We start from the raw sequence: 8,980 nt of genomic DNA on the forward strand, positions 1-8,980 counted from the left end.
AGGAGAGGGACAGTGTTGTACCTGCCCAGGGTTCCCTGAGGACTGCGGGGAGCCGGCGTGTGGGAGGCACTAGGGAAATGTTACGTTTCCTTCCTTCCGCCTCAGATTTCCAGAGCGACAGAGGGGAAAGCCTGGGCCAGGGCCAGGTTCATGTGATTCTCCTTCTTTATATGGTTTTTAACAGCCGAAGTCACTACAATCATCCCGTGAGAAAGGTAATTTGGATTGGGGCCAGCAAACTGCCTTTCTTTAACTGCCTCTATCAAAAATGAAATTCAGTTAAATTTCACAGCCTTGCGAGTGAACAGTACAATTCACTTTCTGCACTTTTACTGAACGCTGCGGGCTGTGGCTGCTTGGTGGGCAAGATTACAGAGGCAGACAGCAGGCTTTGCCACCAGAGTGGCCCACTGACAAGTGGACCCACACGAGGGCCTCACCTGCTCCGAGCTGCTGAGGCCAGCCACGAGCCACCCCTGACACATACTCTGCTCAGGGGTGGGTGAGAGCATGCTTGCCTGTGTATCTCCAGAGGGTGAGCTCCTGGGGGCAGGGCCTGGGTCCTTGACCGCTTCAGAATCCCCTGCCCAGGCCCCACAGGTGTGCAGAAGACAAGGGGAAACCACAGCCAGCAAAGCAGAAGAAAATGCCTTTGCCCCGGGCCCAGCACATCCAGTTCTGGGGATTTATCCTCCAGGTTCACTCACACAAGTTCACCAAGATGAATGTGCTCAACAAGGGTCCCTGGAGAGCCCTGGGTAGCAGGAAAAAACACAAAGACAAAACCACAAATATCAAAACGCACACACATCTCCCCCCGACAGGAAACAATCTAAATGTCCGCCAAGAGAGGACTGGTTCACTCCATCATGGTACGTCCAGACAGGGGAATACTACGCAGCCTTTAAGACTAGGCCCACACCTGCTGGTAGATGAAGATGTCTAGGATACGTTACATTAAGAAAAGCAAACTGCAGGGGACTTCCCTGGTGGCGCAGTCGTTAAGAAACCGGCTGCCAATGTGGGGACACGGGTTCGAGCCCTGATCTGGGAAGATCCCACAAGCCGCAGAGCAACTGAGCCCGTGCACCACAACTACTGAGCCTGTGCTCTAGAGCCCGCGAGCCAAGACCACCACTGGGCCCACGTGCTACAACGACTAAAGCCCGTGCTCCTAGAGCCCGTGCTCCACAAGAGAAGCCACCACAATGAGAAGCCCATGCACTGCAATGAAGAGTGGCCCCCGCTCGCTGCAACTAGAGAAAGCCTGCGCGCAGCAATGAAGACCCAACGCAGCCATAAATAAATAAATAAATTTATGAAAAAGCAAACTGCAGTACTATTTGTATAAGATGATCCCATTTGGGTAAAAAAAAAAAAGATGATTATACACACCCTTGAATATGCATAGGAAATTTCTAGAAGAAACTTAACAGTGGATACCTCCAGGTAATAGAACTAGGGGCCCGAAGGAGATGGAGAGTTTTATTTTATATTCTTCTATATTGTTTACCTGTTTCATTGTAGGCTACTATAATAATTTTGAAAAATCTAAAAAAGTTTCTGAGCCCATTAGAATTATTAAGAGTGGTAATGGAATCAGGGGAGGCCGGTCTTAGGGAAGGCACACTTGAGGGAGTATGGCATGCGAATGCCCCGAACGTGTGGGCCTGCATGTTGATGCAAGGCTGCATCAGGAGAGTGGGGGACAGAAGGGACAAACCACCACTCCAGGTACACTGAAACTCTCTCAGGTAACTTGTAAACTTGCCTGTAAGGAACTTCCTGTTCACCACCCGGTTTCTATAAAGGCTGGGAAGACCATCACACCGTTCAAACTGGAGACCTGGAAGCTGGTTCATAACACCTCTTCCGGGACACTCAGGGCCACCAGCAAAGAGCTCACCTAGGCCTCACCGGAGCCAGCCCCTGGGTCCTGACTGCGGGCCAGGCACCAGGCCGAACCTGCCACAGACAATAACACCTTGTGTTTAACCCTCATTACTACTTTGGAGGAAACTGGGTTTGGAGATAGGAAGTGATTTCTTCAAGGTCACTCAGCTAGCAAGTGGCAGAACTGGCTTCTGAAGCCAGGTCTGATCTGAGCCTTAAGTGCTGGGTGACATGGCTGAAGGTCTCCTTACCTACCACTCACAGGGCAGGAGGGGAAGGACTTGTCTCCAGGCAGTGGCAGTTTCCATTCTTCTAGGAAAAAAGAAGGGACTGCTTCAGCTTTGTCAAGGTCCCTTCCAGCTCTACAGCTTTATTCCATGTGGCCTGGGCTTCCTGGGGCCAGAGCCTGGCCAGGATGGGGGAATGGGATGGCATGGGCTCTAGGGTCACGCGAGTGTGGGCTGGAAATCCAGCTCTGCCCTTGCTGGCTGAGGGTTCCTTAACCCCTCAGTGTCTGACGGCTCTTTGTAAAACACAGTCAAGCCCTCCTTCCTTAGATTGTGAGAAGGCCTCAATATATATTGCAGAGTACTTAGCAAAGGACCTGGGAGGTGGTGGGGATCCTTCTTTTGTGGCTGGTTTCCTTCCTGTTCCTTCAGGAGGGACCACCTTGGGAGCGGAGTTGGAGGAGAACACAGCCATGGAAGTCACACAAACATGGTAATGCCAGGGGCTCCATGTCTACTACAAAAAGGGGCAGGATTCCTGCTCTTCCAAAGGTGGCAATGCCAGCAGTGGGGCTCCAAAAGTCCCACAGGGTTTTGGGCTATGCCAGTCCCAAGGTCTCCCAAGAGGCTTAACCAAGCCTCTCCCTAGAGGCACCTGCTATCCCCTGATCACACCTCAAACCAGCTCTGCCCTAAACCCAAAGACAGGCGCCAGGCACACCAGTCCTGCTCTTGCCGGTTCCCTCTGCCATGTCCAGGCTACTTTCTCTTCCGTCTGGACCCTTGGGTCACGGACTCCCTAAAGCCACAAGATCCTTGGTCTCTTTTGCCAAGTAGGTGATGGTCTGTAAACAGATGTAGAGGGGACAGCTTCATCCTAAATGACAAGAGCCCTTCTCAGTTTCTCTGGTGCTTTCCAACAACTAGAGTTTCTTTGAAACCATCAGACCTGTAGACTGCTGGACTGTGTAAGCTCTAGGGAACCCCAACTCACACCAAGACAGACTGCCAAGAGCCAGAAAAGGGTGACCGCCACTGGGGTTCTCAGTAACTCTTGGGAAGAGGGATGTCAACCCAAAAGTGTATCTTTGCTTGCTGAGGGAAAATCAGGCCTCTCCAGTTCCTTAAAAGGGGGCCAAGAAATTACTTTAAAAATAATGAACATGAAAAAAATAAATAAATAAATAATGAACATGAAGGATACTCTTTGAAGCAGCACCTCCTCTTGGAATTTATCCTGCAGATACCTAAGGTGGGAAAAACCACACACATGCAGATAGTCACTTCAGCTTCGTTTGGAGAGCAAAGGCCGAAAATAACCTAAGTCCATCAGCAGAGAGTGTGCTGAATAAATTACACAATGACACAATATTGCCAAAAATGACCCAGACGTGCATGAGGCAAAGCGGAAACATCTCTAAGACAGTAAGTAAATCAAAGCAAGCAACACCATCCTTTCCCTTCTCGGATCTTGATTACAGATCCCGAGAGGAGACGCAGGGCTGCTATGGGCCCGGGGCCACCTTCAAGGCCACAGTCTCACCTGAGCAGGTGGAGGAGGAAGAAATGCCCTTGTCTCAGGCCACTTTCTCTCCTACCTTCTATACACGACAAATGCAGGGACAAATCCTGCAAAAATCTCCCCAATTCCAAGGGGCCTGTTTGAAGCCCCATCTACCAGCACATCCCTCTCTGCAGCCCAGTCTGATTCAGGCCTAGCTCTGTACTCCCGTAGAGCTCAGGGGGATAAGGGCACAAAGGCAGCTCCCTCTCACTTCCCTGATGGTTCTGAGTCAGTCCCAGGTGGCCTGGGGCAGACATCTCTCCTTCCGGAGAAGAGGGACTGAGTTGGCTGACCCAGCCTCTGGAGTAAATCCAACCTCAAGGTCTCTTTCTAGATAAGATCTCCCCAGGAGCACTGGGAATGGCCATCTCTCCCCTGAGGGCATGCTGCTGTCCAGGACCCATCACTTGCTTAATCAGTGTGGATGGCACCTGACTGAAGGGCTGCCCTTTAGGGCCATCTGAGGGCTGCGGAAGTCACAGAAGTTTTGCAGACTCAGCCACTTGAGTTTCTGAAATACTGAAGAAGTTCACCTTCCTGGGCAAATCTGGGCAGGGGGAAGATGAAGGAAGGGAAGCTGCCCTTTTCCCAGGCGCTGACGCAGGCAAAACCAGAGAGAAGCCTGGCCCGAAGCTGGACAGAGTGCCACAGACTTTGCAACTGACCCTCTCCCGTGAGAGGGCTTACTGAATGGAGCTGGCGGATTTCACTGGCCATTATCTCCTGCCGTCTCTACATCTGCGCTATCGTTCACTCTGTCAGCCAAATCGCGAAGCTCGAGGTCACCCGCCATCACTGTTCCTCCCTCAATCATCACTGCCAAACACTCCCGGAGTCCAGTTGACTTCCCCAAAACAGCTCTGATCTATGCCCTTCCTCCGCATCCCAACTGCCTCTACCCTGATCCAGGCCCCCACCAGCCCTTACTGTGATTACTGCAAAAGCCTCCTACAGAGACTCCAGACTTGTTCTATCCCCAGTCCATCCCCCACCGCCAGCCAGAGGGCTCCTGGCAAGATGCAGGTCTAACGGTGTTTCCTCCCTTAAACCAAAGCATCCCATCACCAACAGAATAAGAAGTTCAAGCATCTTAGCACTGATGCTTACCTCTCCAGCATGTCCTAAAGCCAGGTCCCTTCACGCCCTGTGCCAGAACCTCTTGTGGCTCCTACAGTGTGTACACACACCAGCCTGCACCCATGCCTGTGCCTTGCTGCTCCCCTGCCTGGAGTGCTTCATGAAACCCTCAGAAAGCTCTATTCATCCTTCAAGATTCAATTTTCATTAAGATCCAGCTCAGGTTCTAAGGGCTCTCCAAAGTTCTCCCCAGTCACCTCCCCATCCCCCAGGAGAATCACTCCTTCATCTCACTCCCACCACATGCTGCACAGACTCCTATGAGACATTCACCAAACTCTATGCAAATGTCAGTTGGTTAGAAGCCTGCCTGGTCCCTGTTAGACCATAAGCTCCGCCAGGGCAGGGCGTGCCTCGCCATTCTCATTCTGCACCTGGCACCCAGCACATCCTCAGCCACGCTTGGGAGCTCATGTGTGCGGAACAGGGGTTCCGGATTTTAAGTCACCACACACATCAATGTGTGCTTCCTGATGGTACTAATTCAAATAACAGACTAGGGTCACTAACAGGGACACACATGGAACAAACTCAAAATACTTTTTCTCCTAGTATACTTTAAAACATGATTTTTTTTTTTTTCCTCAGCAGTCCTACTTCTATTTTAAAAAATGGTTCTTTTAAAGAGCTGAGCTGAATCATCTGCATGGCTCCCATACAGACTTGGTGAATTCCCCACAGATTTCTTTTTTGGAGAGAATACAATAAAATTCTGTGGTCTCGTGATCCCTCAGGACATTTCTGACAGCTCAATGGGACACAGTTTTAGTTGCCATTAACCGCTTCAACTAATTCTTAGAAGTCCTTTCCTGCAGCCTGCAACAGCTGCTAACATTTACCAAGCATTTCTTACTCAGTGTGTGCTAAATGCCCAACCTGCAACATCTTACTGAATCCTCACAACTGCCCTCAGATGAGGAAGCTGGCAACCGAAGAATAAGTAACCTCTACTGCCTGGCAGGGCTGGGATCTGAACTGAGATTCTGTCTGACAGCAGAGACAAATAGGCTCTTAGCCACCACAATCTGCTGCCTTCCCGAAAGGCCAAATTAAAAGCCCCAGGGAGCACCTGACCTTACAACTGACCAGAGAGGACAGCCTCACCAGCCCAGCGGCTCGAGTGACCTGCAATCTCAGGAAGAGAGGGGCACATGTGCCAGGCACTTCTGGGGCAGGCAGAGCTGCCCAGGGCAATGCAGGGAGCTTGTCACCTGCCACCAGTTGCATGCAGTGCTGTCTCGGCAAGGATCCCCCACCCCACGCCACCTCTCTTCTCTCAGAGGCCTGCAGTAGCCTCTGAAGAGGTCTCCAGTGCTTTAATCTCTCCTCTCGAGCTCTCCCATCCCTCCTGCTGAGGCTCCAGAGAGAGCATTCTAAAACACAAGTCTAATCACGACACTCCTCTGCTTAAAACCTCTTCACTTGCTCCCCACTGCCCTTGGTACAAAGTCCCAAATTGTTAATGTGGCATTCCCCTGTCAACCTGTACTGCTTTACCTGGCACCAGGTTGCCTTTCATACCACCACAGTGAACAGTCTGAGGTTTCTGGAAAAACTGTGAGTTGACATGTCTAAGTGGAGTACCTTGCTCCTTTGTTCTCACCTGGCTGAGCCTTCCTATCCTTCTAGATGCAGCTCCAGCATCATCACTTCTTCCAAGCCTCCCCAAAACCTCCCCCCACCCCGCCCAACTCAGGCTGAGCTAGAAGCTTCCTTCCCTGGGCTCCCACAGCCCTCTGTTCTTGCTGTTACTAGTTTTTCAAGACTACGTTTCAACTATTCATTTACAGGTCAGTCTCCCTTAACCAGACTGTGAGCTCTTTGAAATAAGAATAAGAATAGCTAACATTTATTGAACTCTTATTACGTGGCAGACATGGTTCTATGTGTTTTACATGTGTTAACTTTTTAAATCTTCACAACTCTATGTTATCAGCCCTGTTTTATAGCTGAGAACACTGAGGCACAGAGAGGTTAAACAGTGTGCCCAAGGTCACACAGCTACAAAGCTGCAGAGCTAGAATTTGAACTCAGGAATTCTGGCTCCAAAGCCCACTCTTAATCTCTATAATATAGGGTACTTGCCTCTCCAGGCAAGGACATTGCTGCTGTCACGTGGGGAATGAATGAATGAATGAATGAACGAACGAGGGCTATCTCCACACTGTCTAGATCTAAGGGACAAACAACTGGCACAGCAGGGCCACCAAGCACTGGCCCAGCTCACAAGCACTGTTTACAAACAGGGGTTCTTTGGGCCTGACGATTACATATCCTGCTCTTAAGCCTTATCTCATGCAAAGCTAAGCCAAGAGGGAAGGCGCCCAGCCCAGAGTGACTACCCTCTTCTTCACTGCTCTCAAAACCAAGCAAAGCCAACCGGTTTCCTCCAGTGACTTAATACAGAGCAAAGTCTATCTTGACAGCGAAGGCGGCTGTCATCTCTTCCTTCCGCCAACAAACGGGGATCAAACCTAGGAAGCGGGGGTGGCTGAGTACTCGGCGTCGGGAATCCCGATGCCCCCATCTACTGGCTGGAAGGTGGTGCCAAGCGGCGTGGGAATGGGCGTGCCTGAGAGGGCACAGCAGGTGAAACGGTGACCATAGCAGCAGGCTCTCTCCTTGGAAAAGGCCGGCCAAACGTAGCACCGGCAAGCAGAGAGCTCTGACCCGCACCTGAACACCTCCCGGGATTCGAAAATTCCCCAGCAGCGATGGTGCCCGTGCCAACGGGTGAGGGCTCCTGGAGGAAGCCCGGGCTGGTCCTATCTGGGGACTCGTTTCAACTTTCATGTCACTCTCGGGATCAGGAGGGCAGCGTGGAGAGGCAGAGGGTGTCTCTTGGGAAAAACCTGGCTGGTTCAAATCTGGCGCCTTCACTGACTTGGCCGAGTGACTCCTGGCAAGGCTGGCAGTGCCACTTCCCAGGGCTGCGGCGGGACCGAGACTCCCCGCAGCCACCGGGTACCCGGCGCGCAGGAGCCCCCGCCCCCGCCGCCCGAGAAGGGCAGACCACAGCGGAGGACGGCACAGTCGCTGTTGCCATTTCTGTCGCAGCCGGACGGCCTCAGGCTGTCACCCCGGTCCCCGCGCTACAGCCGCTGAGGCCCGCCCCACCAACCCGCACCCCCGGCCCGGCTCCCCGCTCCCGGACCCCTGCCCTCACCTTCCCCCGGTGCTCAGCGCTGCTCGCCCATAGTCCGTAGCCCGGAGCCGGGGCTGCTCAGCGCTCCGTCCCGGGGGGCCGGGGCCGGTCCAGGGGCGTGGGAGCCGCTCACCGTCGCCTCCCGGTGCAGCCACCCGAACCTCCGCCGCCGCTGCCGCCGCCTCCCTCCATGGCTGCGGCGCCGCCACCTGACAACGGAAGTGACGCACCGCCCCCTCCTCCCGGACGAGCTGCATCCCCGCCCCTTGCTCGTATCTACAGCCCACGGCGCAGGGATTGGGAGCCATCTTGACAATGGGCGGAAGCCTTCAGGCAAGAGGCCAGAATCCGATTGAGGATTGGTTCAGGGTAGGGTCCGAGCCGATATCTGGGAAACTACTGGACACAGAGAACTTAAGGGGCGGTACTTACTGCTTAGCTATGTCTGCGGTGAGGTGGGGCCGGAGGCACCGCCCCCGCCCCTACTCCACTGAGCCTCGCGTGCCCTACCCTCGCCCTCCCGGGTCTGGAGACGTCTGCAGCAGTTGAAAGGTCGGCCAGTTGTAGTATATTTCTCAGAAAAGTGGCTCTTCCTTGACCCCCATTTCTCTCTTTCTGGAGTTTTGTGCGGCGAGCGCTGCCGTGAGGCTCAATCAATGATAGGAATTCCTGTCATAGCCCTCACAATTCATTTCCCCTCTGGGTCCCTCGCTTTTTGTAGAAACCACGCTTCAGTCTGAAGATCCCTAGAGTCTCGACCAGGGAGGTTAACAGTGAAGAGTTTCCTGTTAGCGATTCCAGCCACCTAACCTCAGCCCCTCCTGCTGCAGTTTCGGTCCCTTTCTCCTCCTCCTCCAGCAACCACGCCCTCCATGAATCAGCTTCTTGCACCAGCAGATGAGCCCTTTAAAGGGATTGCATCAGGCTGGTGACTCACTGGGGCCCTCTGAGAGCCTGGCTTCCCTCCGCTGGCATGCAGAAGCAGCTAGAAGGGCTCCGTGGTGGCAGCACCAG

General features: G+C 53.0%; 1 protein-coding gene across 1 annotated transcript in view; it reads right to left on the minus strand.

Annotated features, from left to right (window-relative positions):
* The window catches only part of STK40 (serine/threonine kinase 40), a 37,760-nt gene extending 29,589 nt beyond the window's left edge, over positions 1–8,171 (minus strand). Inside the window, 1 exon segment of the mRNA XM_032622497.1 lies at positions 7,988–8,171. The gene's annotated coding sequence lies outside the window, so the exon portion shown is untranslated.
* Positions 8,172–8,980: the final 809 nt, after the last annotated feature.

The sequence above is a fragment of the Phocoena sinus genome, chromosome 1 (genome assembly GCF_008692025.1).
Source record: "Phocoena sinus isolate mPhoSin1 chromosome 1, mPhoSin1.pri, whole genome shotgun sequence".
Lineage (NCBI taxonomy): Eukaryota > Metazoa > Chordata > Mammalia > Artiodactyla > Phocoenidae > Phocoena > Phocoena sinus.